This window comes from Physeter macrocephalus, chromosome 9, assembly GCF_002837175.3.
Source record: "Physeter macrocephalus isolate SW-GA chromosome 9, ASM283717v5, whole genome shotgun sequence".
In the NCBI taxonomy this organism is placed as follows: domain Eukaryota; kingdom Metazoa; phylum Chordata; class Mammalia; order Artiodactyla; family Physeteridae; genus Physeter; species Physeter macrocephalus.
Genome location: NC_041222.1, coordinates 25,938,299 through 25,952,248, shown reverse-complemented (window position 1 = coordinate 25,952,248; position 13,950 = coordinate 25,938,299). Strand labels below are relative to the sequence as shown.

General features: G+C 43.2%; 1 protein-coding gene across 1 annotated transcript in view; it reads right to left on the bottom strand.

Annotated features, from left to right (window-relative positions):
• The window catches only part of HEMGN (hemogen), a 36,825-nt gene that overhangs the window by 12,079 nt on the left and 10,796 nt on the right, over positions 1–13,950 (bottom strand). The gene's annotated exons all lie outside the window — the stretch shown is intronic.

Sequence of the window (13,950 nt, the reverse complement as noted above, 5' to 3'; positions counted from 1 at the left end):
GAAGATGCAGAATTACTTCTTAAATACAATTATCCTTAAAGCTTATACGACCCAGTTCAACGATTCAGCAAACCTTACTGAATGCCTCCTCTGTGCCATGTACTGAGCAAGGCTGTCAGACTACAAAGGTGGACGAAGGTGGACAGATGTTAGTCCCTGAGTTCTGTGTACTGTAGGCCCATAGAGATATGCACATCTTTATTGGAGGGAAATAATATTTAGACCCTTTACACCCTGCTGCAGCCTGCCTAAGTTGATTCCACCCCATGTTCTGATATCTAGGAGCAGAATGTGGAGGGACTATATGAGGGTGGGGTCTCAAGTTAACAGTAATTAGGGAGCAATACTGGGTGGAGGGGGCAGGCGGAGGGAGTTTGGAGCAAACTAGATTGGAAGTCAGGCAAGGTGTCTCTGGTGTGATAAGCAGGCCACAGCAGGAACTTGTCTGGGACAAAAATAGCCAGTCAGTAAATTCACAAGCCATAGTTCATTGTCCTTTCCCTCTGTAGTGAAGTCTAGAGTTGTTAGCAGTATGTGAGATGTTAGGCATTAAAGGCCAGATGTTTTTAACAAAAGCTGCCTTGTTCTAGAGTTATTTGCATATATACATAATACCTCTCTCTAGGCCACAAACCTTTTGAGGGTGGTTACCACTCCTGATTCACCTTTCTATGCCCACAGTACAATCTAGTAGGAGGCTTAACCCAGAGCAGTCCCCATAAATGCCCTCACTCCTGTATGCAGGGCCAGCCTCATGGGTGTGACGCCTGTGAAAGTACTTTATACACTCAGAGGGGCTGATGCTGCTGTTACTTAGTAATACCATCATCTGTTCCAGAGCTCTTTCTACTGTCATTCACTGGCACTGACCTCTGTGCTGAAGATATAGCAGTTAGGATTTCCCTGGTGGCACAGTGGTTAAGAATCCTCCCGCCAATGCAGGGAACACGGGTTCGAGCCCTGGTCCGGGAAGATCCCACGTGCTGCGGAGGAATGATGAATGACCAAACAGTAGGTAAGCCTAGGAGACAGGAGGCTTGTATGTTCTAGTTTCATCTCTGTCACCGCAACAAGAGAAGCCACCGCAATGAGAAGCCCGCGCACCACAACAAAGAGCAGCCCCTGCTCACCGCAATTAGAGAAAGACCGTGCAGCAATGAAGACCCAATGCAGCCAAAAATTAATTAATTAATTAATTTTTTGAAAAGAAGAAAGAAAAGTGAGCATGGAATGATAGGATAAGGAACAAGGGGGGAAAGTTGATGGTGGTTGCTATTTTAAACAGGGTGACAGTTGTTCGGGACTGAAGGAGGTGAGGGGCCAGCCAGGCTGCCATCTGGGAGGGCACTGTAGGCAGAGAGGCACTGGCAAATGGCCTGAGGTGAGGGAGTGGTAGGAGGTGGGTTCAGAGAGGTAGCTTATTGCCCCTTGTAGGGATGTCTACTCTGACTGAGATGGATAGTCATGGGATGGTTTTGAACAGAGGATTGATGCCATCTGACTTTTTTTTTTTTTTTAATTTTTGGCAACGCTGCTTGGCATGCAGGATCTTAGTTCCCCAACCAGGGATCAAACCTGCTCCTGCTGCAGTGGAAGCATGAAGTCTTAACCACTGGACCTCCAAGGAAGTCCCTGGCATATTTTTCAAGGATTATTCTATGTAAAGAACAGACCATGGGGACAGGGGAGGAGGTGGAAGCGGGGAGACCAGTTAGAAGGATCCTGCAGAATCCAAATGATTAAGGCTTGGACTGTGATGGGAGTGATGAAGAAGTGGTCAGACTCTGGAGTAGCTTACAAGCTGGATATGCAGTGAGTGATAAAGAATCAAAGACCATGACAAGGGTTTTGGTCTGAGCAACTGGAAAGGTGGAGATACCATTAACAGACAAAGAAGACTGGGGGGAGCAGGCTTGCAGGAGATGATCAGGAGTTTAGTTTTGGACATGCTAATAGATTAGGGAAAAAACAGCAAAGAAGCAGCCAGTGAAGCAGAGAATAACCAGGAAAGTGTAGTGTTCTGGAAGTGAAGTGGAAAAAAATGTTTCAAGGAGAAGGGAGTGATCAACCTGTCAAATTTTGCTAATAGGTAGATAGAAGGAGGACTGAGAATTTTCCTAACAATTTCTTTCCTAAGAATTTAATTAATTATGGACTGGAGCCCAGAAAGGTTAAGTGACTTGGCCAAGGACATACAGGCAGGATCAGCAACATAATTTGCAGGGCCCAGTCCAAAGCTGTGATGAAGTGAGAGAGTGGCATGGACATATATACACTACCAAACGTAGGGTGGATAGCTAGTGGGAAGCAGCCTCACGGCACAGGGAGATCAGCTAGGTGGTTTGTGACCACCTAGAGGGGTGAGATAGGGAGGGTGGGAGGGAGGGAGACGCAAGAGGGAAGAGATATGGGAACATATGTATATGTATAACTGATTGACTTTGTTGTAAAGCAGAAACTATCACACCATTGTAAAGCAATTATACTCCAATAAAGATGTTAAAAAAAAAAAGAATTTCAAGACAGTTACAGCAGAATAACAGAATGTCAAACCCATCACAGGGCCACTTTCACAAGTGCTTCCCTGAATCTTTGTGACAAACTTATAAAATAGCTATTAGTATCCTCATTTTTCAGATCAAGGCACTGGTACTCAGAGTGTAAAGTGATTTTACTAGGGTCACAGAGCTAGACTGGTAGTTTGAGCATGAAACCTGAGTCTGCAGCCTCCAAGTCTGGCCTTCTTCCTACTAGACCAAACTAGATATTGAGGGAGAGAATTGCTTTCCTGCCTCCTGACCCATCTGGAGCACATTTAAGTAAGTATTGAGGCCTTGTTCATGCATTTCAGAGGCCTGGTTGAACTGGGCAGATGTGGGAGGGAGGGAAAAACATTGCTAAGAACTTCTGCCCTGGGGCTCTTTATGATGGGGGTGAAAAGGGAGCACTAGATACTATTCAGTGAGAAACTTGACCTAATAAAAGTGCCCCAAAACTGATGTAGTTTTAGGCCATATTGATAGAAGTATAGAAAAGAGGACGATCACTTTGCTACACTTTGGTTTGTCATCCCATACACGGAGTGTTATGCTGTGAAGACCGTGTGAATGGAATTTGAAAACGTGTAGAAAAAAAGAGCAAGGGGGCTTCCCTGGTGGCGCAGTGGCTGAGAGTCAGCCTGCCGATGCAGGGGACACGGGTTCGTGCCCCGGTCCGGGAGGATCCCACATGCAGCGGAGCGGCTAGGCCCGTGAGCCATGGCCGCTGAGCCTGCGCGTCCGGAGCCTGTGCTCCGCAACGGGAGAGGCCACAACAGTGAGAGGCCCGAGTACCGCAAGATAAATAAATAAATAAATAAATAAATAAATAAATAAATAAAATTTAAAAAGAGCAAGGTATTTGGGACTCTACCATTTCCTGGCTGTGTAATTTGGGGGAAAGTCTCTCAATTCTTTCTGATTCTCAGTTTCTTCCCTTATAAAACAGAGAAAAAGTAATACCTCCCAGGGATTCTAGGGATTCTGGGAGGATAAAAGAGATCATGACAGCTTTCTATAAAATGAAAGCACTGTGCAGATAGACATGCCATAAACTCAGGCAGTGTTAATAGTATTATTAGAAGTGTTCTAATGATGCACCTGGGCATTGTCCTGGAGTGCATTTGGGTGGAAAAGTCAAGAAAGGGAAGCTATCATACACTTTTTTTTCTTAGTGTTCTTTCCTTGCTAAAATACTTTTTCAAACCTTTTAAATTATTTTCAAGGAGTTGATCATGCTTTGTTTTCCTTAGTGGAGAAGGAGAGTTTCTGGTTTCCCTCTCACAGCCTGTTGATGCATGATAAATAAGTTCTGTCTCTGCTGAAACAGATGCTACTGTACACATACAGATAACACGGCCTATGACTTTAGAATGGCTGTAACCTGACTTTCAATTTAGTTTGTTCCAAAGTCCCTCCTCCGGCCTCCTCCACCAATATTGCTTTCTATTTCTTAATGAATAGACAATAAGCATCTCTGAATAAACATTGATGTGTGGTCACTTATCTGGGGAAGAACAAGTCTGCTCCCACCTTGAGCCCCTATCACATTTCTGTCCTCACATTCCTGAAATTCCGGAACTAACAGTGTACTCTCAAGTCAACTGCTTCTTTTCCCCACATAACTTCTTTCCTTTGCATCCACAATCTAGTTTTCTCTTCCACGTATTATTCTCTCGTAAGTCAGCAATGATTCCTAATGGCCAAGTCCAGTGGTCCCTTCTCACTTCTCTCTCTCTGTGACTTTACTGTAGCTCACGATTCCTCTGAGCACTTCTGTCACTCTCTTCTTGGCTTCTATGGTAATGTGTTCTTCATCCCTCCTTCTCCCCCTCCTCCTCCTCCACACACTTCTCTTTTGCTCCTCTAGCTATGAGAAGTACTTCCCAAGGATGACTCCTCTGAGTCTTTTCTCTCTCACTCTTAGACAGTCAATCCAACTGTATACCTTTAGCTATTACCTTTATGCAGATATCTTCTAAATAATTACCAGTCTGAGTTGTAAGATCACATTTGCAAGTGTCTCTTGAATATCATTCTTTACCTGAATATCCCACTACACCTTAAACTTAGCATAGCAAAAAGCAAATATATCTTCCCCCTAAAACCAGTCTCTCCTACGCTTTATTTCTGTCATTGTTAACTATTCTACTATAGAAGAGCAGCACCTTGTTCCTGGACATCCAGTTCTAATTGGCAATCCAGTTCAGAATTGTCTTTGCCTCTGCCTCCACCTCCTCACTTTGCTTCTCACATCCAGCTGGACACAGTTCTGAGTTTATTCTTCCCAATGTCCCACATGCTTACTCCCTCTTTTCCTTTCCCATACCACCATCCCAGAGGGGGACCTCAATTTCTCATTGGAAGTATTGGAGAAGCTTCCTAAGTGGTTTATTTTCTTCTATCTCCCCTCACCTTCCCCAGATTGTCCTGCACAAATAGCCAGAACACTCCCCATAAAGCTGGCTCAGAACTGGTCTCTACCCCGTTTAGAATCCCGTAAAGTCTCAGTATTATGTGTAGAATTAAGACTAAATTTGTCAGTCTGGCATTTAAAGCCAACTTCCCAATCTTGTCTCCCATTACTTTCCTGAAAATACCCAATGTTCCAATTAAATAGTGTCACTTGCCCTCCCTGTTTGGCTTTGATTCTTTCTAACACCCACAGTACCTTTATTCACACCTCCTTGCTGTTCAGTGCTCTTCACTTGTGTCTGCCCATCCAGATGGTGAGTGCCCCCATCACAAAGCCTTTGGTGATGATGATGATGATGATATATTAGCTACTCTACAAACACATAATGGGTACCTGACATGTTACAAACATTATCTCATTTAGTTCTTCTAACTAATATTATCCCCATTTCACTGATAAGGAAATTAAGGTTTAAAGAAGTTAGGTTATATACCAAGGTCACATAAGCTCACAGGTGCTGTAGTTAGAGCTCAAAACCAAAGCAGTCTGACTCTAAAGTTCACAGATTTAACCATTCTTTTCTACTACCTTTTCCTACATAGAGGTGATCTCTCCTTTTTGAGCTATAGTGTCACTTGATCTGAGCCTCTTGTATGATAAATATCACATAATATTTATTTTATTGTTCACATGTACACATCTTTTCTATAATGTTCATTCAGCAAACATTTATTGAACATTTATTTCTTGCCAGCCCCTTTACTAAGAATTGGAGACATAGAGAAGAATCAAACAGGAGTCCTTTCCTCCAAGGAACTCAGTCTAATTGAGGGTGATAGACAATAAGTAAATCTGAATTTAGAATATAATGCAGTATGATCATTTTAACATCAATATTTCCAAATGTTCTAAGAGTAGAGGTGGAGTGCTTAATTCTGCTGTCATAGAAGTAGAAAGATAAAGATATTATATTGTGTATCCTCTAGCTATAATCCTCTTTATTCATAACTGCCTTGAAATGACTCTGCATTGGTCAACAAGTAGAATTGGAAAAATGATGAGGCTCTATGTGTGTAATAGTATTATGTGTTTTTTTCACTTTACAATAGTGTTAACCTTTTCCCCTTTTATTAATTTCACAGAAATAATAATAATAGCCAATATTTATTGAGCACCTGTTTATCATATTCCAGGCTGTCTTCTAAGTACTTTATATATGATAGTTCATTTAGTCTTTACAACAGCTTTTAAGGTAGGTATTACTAATATCCCTATTTTGTAGCTGAAGAAACTGAAGCACAGGTATTGAACCTGCGCCCTAAGTCAAACACCTAGTAAGTGGCAAAGCTGGGTGGTTTGGATCTAGGAGGCCATATGCTTAACCACCTTGCTCTCCTGCCTCTCAATTCTACTTCTTTCATAGTTAATAAAATAAGGCAGCAATATATATTCTTTTGTGATCCTCTCTCCCTCCTTTCTTTCCCATTTCCCTCTCCCTCATCCTCTCCCTCTTTCTGCAATTTGTTGACTATCTAATCTGTGTCCCAAAGTGTGTAGGGTGCTGGGAATATAAAGGCAAATAGGAAAAACAGCATACATAGAAAATTAAGGGAACACAGAGGAGGGAGATCTAACCAAGATGAAGAGATAAGGTCAAAGCAGTCTTACTGGAATAGGTGATCTCGAGCTTAGTTTTGAGGGTGAATAGGAATTAACTACTATGATACAATCAGGTTCAGAGGAACAAACACAGGCTCCAGAGTCAGATCTAAGTTCATTCAAATCAGGTTCTGTGTGGCCAGGATCTTCCCACCCTCAATTCCCTCATATATGGAATGGGTATTATAACACCTACCTTTCATGACTATTATGAGAATTAAGAATGATGACTATTGGAAAGAATCTGGCACATAGCAGACCTTACTGCTCTGGCTGTCATTATGATTGTTCGTAATCTCAATAACAATAAGTGAAATAGAACTGCTAAATAATAAAGCTAAGCAAGGCATGAGAGTTATTTTATAGATAAAGAGGTCCAGAGGGGGCCGATGTCACACAGGCCTAGTGGCAGCTAGAACCAGAATCCAGATCCTCTGAGAGTTCTGTCATTTTCCCTTTACCTGCCTGCTATTCCGAACTCTTCTGTCTACAAGTCAGTCTACCTTATCCCCTGGTTTGATGAAGTATTTCCCAAACTTTCCAATTGTTACATTCTCTCTTCATGATTTTTGCCATATTCTTGTAATAACATCTTCTGTATTATTATTTACTTAATGTTTTCCTTCAAATCAACTTATTTTTCCTAAAAATATTTAAAATGGAAATTTTATATCACCAATGTAAATGGAAAACCAACAATATCACCTGTGAAATCACAGGTTTGTGGTATAACAAATTATAATTCTTCTAAGGTACATTAAAATAAATACTGAACTATTAAAGTAAAAGATGTTTCATCTGAAATTATCTGCACTGCCCCAAGTGGAATGAATGCATATCACCTCTTGGGAAATGCTGGCCTATGTAATTAATCAGTAAATTCTTTTCATTTCACAGAATTTCTAGATCATGTCCAAATTATCCTAAAACCAAACTGCCCTTTGCAGGAACTGTTTTATAATTCAAAAGGGACAGAGCAAAAGACTCGATTCATTCCCTGGCCTGCCACTGACCCCCTGTTATTCATATCAGCTACTCTCCACAGGGTCTCTATTTGAACGCTAACCTCTCCTATTTTTGCTCTTTATTCACTCCTTGGAGTTTTAGCTACTCAGGCATAGAATATGTACTAGAACCTAACATGATGCTTTAGTCTTATTAATTTGGAAACTTCAACTCCCTGCTTCCAGCAGATTCTATCCCCTGGGCTTGAAGTTTAGAGTTAGCATAACCTAGATGAGTCCCTGCCCAAAAGTGAACACTGCTGAAGAATTGCAGCCTTCCAAATGGTTCAGCGCCAGTGCTGAATGTTATATTATACGTTCAAGTAAATGGTCGTCACCTGAACCAGTTGAGGTAGCGATGACTCTGGCTAGAACTCTGCCACTAGGTGGACGTAAAAGGCAATTGCACCATTCTCACCTGTCAACTAGGTCTTGAGCTTTGGTTCCAGCACTTTCCCTTGGAGGCAGCCTGCCTTGCTCCCTAATTCTCTGACACTCTCCTTTCCCCCTCCCTGCAAGTCCTCCTCTGGGTGAGTTCGCATCGGGGATGTTTGCATACCAAACGCTTAGCTAATTGATATTCTGTCACAATCTGTTCAACAAATGTTAGGCTTTCTTGTATTTTGGGTTTGTGCGTGGTGTGTGTGTGTGTGTGTGTGTTTTAGTGACACTTTGGTTGTATTTTTAGCCAGAGAGAAGAGAAGGAGTTACTTTAGCAGGCAGAAAATGTATTGTCAGGTCTTTCTTCCCTGGCATTCTCCTAAGTGGCTGTGAGCACCTTTAACAGATGGAGCTCAGGATGTGATCAGATCTGATTTCATCAGCATATATCCCGGGCAAGTTCAATGTGAGGATGAAGACTTCCTTTGTGCTTCTTTATGTTCTGTATTGTCACCCTTTATTGTTAGCACTCTCATTTCATTTTAGGGAAGCCAGAGTTGCTCAGCTGTGATAGACACCTGTGTGGGAGTCATGTAGCAAAGTCTGATGTTCCACTGGAAGAAAAGAGGGTGCAGGTCTGCCCCAGCGCTTTGGAATGAGCCCTCCCCTCCCCGTCAGCAACAAGCACATCTATTCTTAAGTGTCAGAATGTTCTCGGTAATCAAGAGAGAAATTAAAACAAACCCAGACAGAACTGCCATCTTCAGAGACTGCCAGCAATACCCAGAATTACCCATAATCCTTCTATCTGATGGGCTTGGTCTTCTTGATGAAAATAAAATAGGATGTTACATGTTATTACTGCCATAGCCTTCATTATTAAAATTGGATACTATGCTTCACTTCTCAGGAAACACTAACTAATAGGAGCAATTATCACCCTGAAGAGTGTGTGGTGCAGCAGATAGAGCCTGGACTCTTGGATCAGAAGATAAGTAGGGTATCTATTTCCACAGAGCTGCTATTAACTTCTGTTTTTACCCAGTTCAGATGGGTGTACAATACTTTGTGCTCATGCAAAGAGACTGGACAGAATTATCAGGCAGAATTTAAATAACTTGGTCCATCCAACCAAGACAGATTTTCCTTTCTAGAAAATCCTACTCCTACCCTGATCTATGGAAAACTCCATTGCCACATCCCACTACCAAATGTGGCACCCACATGGATTCAGTCGTCTCTCTGAGGAGGAATAAGTAGAATGAAACTTCACTAATCCAGTCAATTCAATTCCCCTTTAATGGGAATTAAATTAAGATCTCAATAAGACACAACAGTTCTGCTTTCTAGTCTTATATAGAAATGATGCCTTTAGCTCTAAATCCTAGTTATCTCTGAAATAGGAAGTGAACAATTGATCAAGTAATAGAGTTGCTACAGTGTAGGGAGTAGGAGTGGAAAGATAAGATTGATGAGTAGGTGATACAATATGTAAGTAATGGGCTTGAGACTTTCTAGTAAGTCAGACAGGGATGCTAGACTGGGCAGGAGAGCTATTTGTTTTGTAAGATACTTGCAAACTGGTAATTGTACTTTATGGAGTTACGTGAACCTGGGACACAGTAAACACTAAATTTCATAGAATTGAAATTCTATGAAATTTTCTTCGCTGGAAGAAATCTTCAATGTTATCTAGTCAAATTTCCCAAGAGATGTCTGAAAGCCCTGTGTGGACTTAATTTACTAGAAAATGTTTCCGATTTCAAAAATTTTATTAAAGAAAACCCCACAGAGGGACTTCCCTGGTGGCACAGTGGTTAAGAATCTGCCTGCCGATGCAGGGGAACACGGGTTCTTCCTGGTCCAGGAAGATCCCACGTGCCGCGGAGCAACTAAGCCCGTGAGCCATAACTACTGAGCCTGCGTGCCACAACTACTGAAGCCCATGCTCCTACAGCCCATGCTCTGCAGCAAGAGAAACCACTGCAATGAGAAGCCCGTGCAACGTATCGAAGAGTAGCCCCCGCTTGCCTCAACTAGAGAAAGCCTATGCGCGGCTACGAAGACCCAACGCAGCCAAAAATAAATAAATAAATAAATAAATAAATAGTTTAAAACCCGCAGAAATTTTTACAAGTAACCCCATATGTTATAGTTCTGATTATTACTTCACAACCCTGGGAAAGTCACTTCATTTTAGTAGGCCTTTGCTCAAAACATGACCTTGGGCAAGTCACTTCACCTCTCTGGATATTAGTTTCCTTATCTACAAATAACCCCAGCTCTGTCTTGCCTGCCCCTCAGGGTGGATAACAGGCTCAAGAAGATGATAAAAGTGGAAGGTTCTGGTAACCACAGGGTATGCTGTACTTTCTAAAACATAAGAAGTGTTGCTACCAGCTCCTACATTCCCCCTCCAGCGACATCCCAATGCTAAGCAAGAGTAGCAATGTTTCATCCCTCTCCATTCTATTAAGATGTTTCTCCCCCTTGCCCATAATTCTCCCCCATAGAATTACCCACAGATGGGTCCCTACAGGAACATTCTCCAAGGGGTCCTGTGTTTTTTTCATGAAAGACAAGGAATGGGCTTGTGCGAGTCGCAAAGTCTGAGAGGGAACGAGCTGCACGCATACAGGGAGGCTTTCAGTGGTAGCAGCTGCAGGCCTTTTGCTTTTCTGGACATCCTCAGCTACCAGTGCTACTTGGCCCTAGGCCTCTATCAGCAAGGGTGAACCCTAAGGAGCACGGCAGCTCCACACAGAGGACCCTCATAGCAGAACCTCATAATGGCACAGATTATTGTTCATTCTAACAGGCATTTAGTAAGTGTTTGTTGTGAGTCAGGTCCTGTACTTGCCACAGTGGGTAAGAGATGAGTCAGATGTGCTGCCTGCCCTTGAGACCTCACAGTTTAGTGGGAGTAACAGACTCATGAGTGTCATATACAGACTGGGTTATGACCAAAGCCCACACAGCATTTGGGAACAGTTGATGGATCACTTAAGTCTGTCTGAGGGCTCAGGCTGGGCTTCTCAGAAGAGATAAGATTTAAATGTTACCTTAACAAGGGTGTAGAAATTCTCCAGGGGGATTAAAGTTGGTGGGGGGTGCATTTCAGACAGAGGGAGGTGCAATATACAAAGGCACAGAGATGTGAAAAGGCATCTTGGTTCTGGGCACAGTAACAGAGAAACTGGAATGTGTACTACACACCAGGGAATGGAAAGACCTGAAACCAGAGAGGTAGCTGGGGCCCAAGGAGAGGCTTTTATGATGTCATGGGGAGCCACTGAGGGGTTTTAGGGAGGAGAATGCCATAATCAGGTAATGTTCTTAGAGCATTTAGGTGACAATAAGGGGGCTGGGTGGGAAAGGAGAGAGAAGATAAATTCACTGATGGTATTAAAGGAAAGGACAGATTCTAGAGAGATTTAGAAGGTAGAAATGACAGATCTTATTATGAGAAATTCAGCACAGAAAATTGAAAGAGAAAGACAGCAGACTGAAAATTTAGTGAGGGTCCACAGGTAAGATGACAAGATATCTTGTATCAAGCAAATGACACCCTGACTTCCATTTCTTTTTCTTTTTTTTAAAAAATGTTGGGGGTAGGAGTTTTTATTAATTAATTTATTTATTTTTGCTGTGTTGGGTCTTCGTTTCTGTGTGAGGGCTTTCTCTAGTTGTGGCAAGCGGGGGCCACTCTTCATCGCGGTGCACGGGCCTCTCACTATCGTGGCCTCTCTTGTTGTGGAGCACAGGCTCCAGGTGCGCAGGCTCAGTAGTTGTGACTCACGGGCCTAGTTGCTCCACGGCATGTGAGATCCTCCCAGACCAGGGCTCGAACCCGTGTCCCCTGCATTAGCAGGCAGATGCTCAACCACTGTGCCATCAGGGAAGCACCTGACTTCCATTTCTTGATGGCCTGGCCAAGATGGCCTATGTAATGTTTATGGAAAGGAGGTCAAAGCTTTTATTACAAATTATTTTTACAGCTACAGAGGTGGATTCAGCAGATCTGGCTGGCTAGGCCAGTGTTTCCCTCCTTTCCCTCCTGCCCCAAAGCTAATTGCTTTGTCAAGGAGGATGCCTTCCCCAGATAGAGAAAGGCCACATTTTGGTTAAGGATTGACAAATAGCTATACCAGGATCTCCATACTAAGTCCTATCCAGAGCCACGCATTACCACAAAGAACTGCATAACTCAGAATGCTTGGCTGCCTATAGCATACTGTCACAGACCACACATGTGGCGAATTCCCAGAAGAATTGATATATGAGCTGGGTCTTGAAGAAAGCAAAGGAAAAATAAGCACATTAAAATGATATTCTACCTGGTTTGGCCCTTTTTTAGAAGTACATCTAGAATGTTCTAGAGCAGAGCTGTCCAATAGAACTTTCCACAATGATGGAAATGTTCTTCTGCATGATCCAGTGTGGTAGCCACTAGTCACATATGACTATGGAACACTGTAAATGTAGCTGATGTGACGGAGGAACTGATTTTTTTTAATGTTATTTTTAAATTTATTTATTTATTTATTCATTTATTTATTTTTGGCTGCGTTGGTCTTTGTTGCTCTGTGCGGGCTTTCTCTAGTTGCGGTGAGCGGGGGCTACTTTTCGCTGAGGTGCGCGGGCTTCTCATTGCGGTGGCTTCTCTTGTTGCAGAGCATGGGCTCTAGGCGCGCAGGCTTCAGTAGTTGCGGTGCACAGGCTTAGTTGCTCCGCGGCATGTGGGATCTTCCCAGACCAAGGCTCGAGCCCATGTCCCCTGCATTGGCAGGCGGATTCTTGACCACTGCGCCACCAGGGAAGTCCCAGGAACTGAGTTTTTAATTTAATTTTTATGAATTTATTGTTTGTTTTTTGTTTTTTGCGGTACGCGGGCCTCTCCCTGTTGTGGCCTCTCCCGTTGCGGAGCACAGGCTCCGGACGCGAAGGCTCAGCGGCCATGGCTCACGGGCCTAGCCGCTCCGCGGCATGTGGGATCTTCCCGGACCGGGGCACGAACCCGTGTCCCCTGCATCGGCAGGCGGACTCCCAACCACTGCGCCACCAGGGAAACCCTAATTTTTATGAATTTAAATTAAAATAGCCACCTGTAGCTAGTGGCCACCATGTTGAATAGCACAGCTCTGAAGCCCACTTAGCAAGCTTAGATTCTGTTTCCCACGCTTATTCTTCTTCTTTTTTTTTTTTTTTCCGGTACGCGGGCCTCTCACTGCTGTGGCCTCTCCCGTTGAGGAGCACAGCGGACTCTCAACCACTGCGCCACCAGGGAAGCCCTCCCACGCTTATTCTTTGCTTCATTCTCCACGCCTATCTCTGTTCTCTTCTGCCTAGTCCCTCCAGGTTGATATACTAATTGACTACCTTCTAGCTTCCAACATTGGTCCTGTTTCCTGGTTATTGATTTCCTCTCTCTCTCATCACAGCAGAACCCTGGACTATCTTCCATTTGACTCATACCTTAATACCTCCCCAACCTGTGCTGGAGTGTGGGCCTAGAGGAAGTAACTTCAGAGAACCTGTCCTGCCACATTGGGCTCTCCACCAGGCCTTATCCTCTCCCTCCCTTCTTTTCCTCAGTTTCTTTTCTAGGCCACTTTAACCAGCTAGTTAGTAACCTGGAATATTCTTTGGTGTTTTCCCTCCCTGACAGCTTGAGTTAGAGGATGGAACAGTTGGAGGATGGAGGTGTGTATATTGGGGCTGGGGAGGGAGGCTTATAACTGGTTGAACAAATACTTTGATTTGAGGTCTCTGGAAATAGGTGAAGGGCTCCATCCTGAGGCCTTTTCTGTCAGGCTTTTTAAACTTTGATTTATATACAGACAGAAATATTGATAGATTGATTACACCTGTGGATGGAAAGGATAGATTCAGGATACAAAAAAGGGTCTTGATAGGCCAAAGCGTTGGGCCAAATTTAGCAGGATGCAATGTA